Source organism: Thunnus albacares, chromosome 11, assembly GCF_914725855.1.
Source record: "Thunnus albacares chromosome 11, fThuAlb1.1, whole genome shotgun sequence".
NCBI classification, from domain to species: Eukaryota; Metazoa; Chordata; class Actinopteri; order Scombriformes; family Scombridae; genus Thunnus; species Thunnus albacares.
The window spans coordinates 28,715,096-28,718,353 of record NC_058116.1 but is presented as its reverse complement, the minus strand read 5'-3'; positions in this window follow the sequence as shown (position 1 = coordinate 28,718,353).

Sequence of the window (3,258 nt, the reverse complement as noted above, 5' to 3'; positions counted from 1 at the left end):
GTTCACCATTCACAAATGAAGACCTTTAAGGCTGAAAGTAAGAAAGAAAGTAGAAGTAAGTCTTCAAGTGTAGTCTTTACTTAGTATCTGGACAGTTACACATCTTTTGTTCCTCAGGCTCTGTGCTTCAGAATACTCAATTTGTAATAAAGTACCAGGGACTACATTAAAGTGCCAAATCTCAGCTTAAATTTGAGTAGGTTTACACCAATATAGAAAGAACTGTGTGGGAGATATAGCCCTCTTAACTTTGCTTCTGAAGCTTCTGGTGGCACCATTGAAAATGAGAGCTTTGCTCTCAATTGGTTTCACCTGAGTAAATAAAGTCTATCTATCTATCTACCTATATACCTATCTATCTATCTAATAAAATAAACACAAATCTAAACATAGATATACACAGCATTATGTAATTACTGATAGATGCAGAAGGACCAGTTAGGTCTTGTGTTTTTTTCTTTGTTTTTTAGCCCTATTCCTACAGAACAGCCGAGCGAAAAGCATGTCAATAACCAACAGTATCTCAGTAAGTATCAGCCCTGATGTCCATTAGATATAACACTGAGTTTACAACATTGATGTGTTGTGTTGATGAATGCAACTTACAACTTACTTAAGTACAACAACAACAGTAATCCCCACACTGCAATTTTTAATTCCCTATCTGATCTTTTTTCTCCATAATATTTGTATGGCTGCAACAAATTATTATTTCATAATTGATTAATCTGTCAATTATTTTCTTGATGAATCTTTTTGGCTATAAAACATCAGAAAACATCAGAAAACAGTGAAAAATGTCTACCACAAAATTCTTCAGACCAAATCAGACGATGTGGCGATCAGCCGCAGGATCCAGCGGAGGCGTGTGAGGGTGTGGGCGTGTTTATTTGTGCTCTAGAACGTAACCGCTGTGAAACAATCAGAAAATAATTATTAATTTTATTGATCTGATTCACTGGCTTTTTTTTTTTTTTTACCATCGCTCCCTCTCTTCATTCTCTCTCTCTCTCACTCTCTCTCTCTCTCTCTCTCTCTCTCTCTCTCTCTCTCTCTCTCTGATCAGTCTGATCTTCGGCTGTGATTGGTCACCGCAGCCTTCAGCCGCAGTGACGTCGGGTTGCGTTTCTTCAAAAGTTGACTCTGGCTGCATTCAGACCAAATCCGGCAGTGCGGTAAAAACGCCAGTCCTCCCATTCATTTGAATAGGGGTAGTGCGTTTTGGCTGCGGCTGGAAAGTTGAGTCAGAGATCAGACTGATCAGAACTGTAAATTCTGCCGTGAGGGAGTACAAAGTGGCTCAACTTTCTGGCCGCATTCCGGTGCGGCGCACACTACCCCCTACTCCAGGGGCGCCGCAGCCGTGGATGTTATGGGTGTTGTGACACCCGCACTTTCACAGAAACACAATTCCACAATTCTATATATATAAAATCGCTGCTCCACCCCTGCCCTACTCAAATGAATGGGAGGCGTGTGGCGTTTTTGCCACACTGCTTGATTTGGTCTGAATATGTAAGAGTTAAGTCAGACTAACTATGAAACAATTAAATACCAAAGTGGCAAAAATAAGTTTAAATCTGGAAAGATTTTAAATCACACAAAGAAAACCCTGCAAGTCAAGTGCAAAAATGTCAGTTACACATCAACCGAGCTGGGCCCCATCATAAACAGACAATATATTGTTTTTGATTATACATTTGTTAGATTGAGGTTCTCTCATTTCACACAGCTCACATAAAAACTACGGACATGTAGGCTGCACTCACCAATCCCGGAAAAATGTGTTTAGGTTCTCTGCTCAGTCTGCTGTCCTGGTTGTTTGAGGCTCAGGTCTTTAAAACAGGCTTGATGTGATAGACTCTTCAAGAAAAGTCAATGACAGATGTTTTTACGTGCTTGTTTGCAGAGATGAGAGACAATCAGTGCCAACTGTGACTGTTTTATATCCTCAGGTGGGCGGTTTTTCACGTGAAGACTGTGTGGGCAAACTGGCCCTCAAATATTTGAGATTGGAGTTTTTGAGTGGAGGGGAACTCCACTCAAAAATGTAGTTTTTCCTCTTTTTCCTACAATGTTTGAACTTCACTGTGCAGAATGATGTAGGTGTGCAGAGTTCCAGAGTACACTGGAAGGATTTTTTCACATTCATCAGGTGAAAGTGGAAAGTTTTGCTGTGCTCATGGAAAATCTGATTTGGGCATGATGAAGCATGATTTGTGACATAGGAACTATTTTGGAAGCTTATTCTGGTCCAATATGCAATACACAAGTGTGATGTGAGAGATTGAAACCTCCAGTGCACATACACTGGCATGTTGACAACAAGACAGGAGTTTCTGAGTGGAGGGGAACTCCAGCCATTTCTCTCTTTGGATGAATCCATTTCTCTCTTTTGGATTCAGACAGCACAGGATGTGATCTACAGAACAGATATGTATGCTGTAACAGACAATATAAAGCCAGTTAAGTTAAACTTTATCTGCTCATCCTGTGTTGGTGATCTGCTGTGAACATGCACAGGAGATAATATGTATGTATATATATATATATATATAGGATATGTGAGGAAGTAGGATAAAGGAAGGATAGCTATGCTCCAGTACAGCAATTCATACAAATAACTGGATGTAAGGAGTAAACTGCTATGAGACCCTAAATAAATTCTGCTGAGTTGTTACACTCAGATCACCTGTGTTGGTGATCTGCTGTGAACATGCACAGGAGATAATATATGTATATATATATATATATATATATATATATATATATATATATATATATATATATATATATATTCATTCTCTTTGTTTACTTCTTCTGGTCATTGACCTATCTCTGTAGATATTCTGATCTAACACAACTACATTTGTGTATGTAAGTATGAGTGTGTGTATTATTATGTATTACATTTCTGTGTGGATGTATGTAAGTGAGTGTATGTATTGTATATGTGTATATGTTACATATATGCTATATATTGTCACAATAAACAAAAACAAAAAAATATAATAAATGTGGTCAAAAATAATTACCTACCTAATTAGACAAAAAAATCAAACATTAAAGGTTTTTCTGGTTGGTGAATGAAACAACACGATTAACATTTTCTTCCAGACTCTCCTCTACCTTTATATACACACAGCAGCCATGATGACATCCTTAATGTAATCCATACAAAAATAGTTACGATAAAATCCTTTTTATTTGTTTTTACATATTTGCGCAAAGTCACAAAGGAAAATATGGATTTATAGC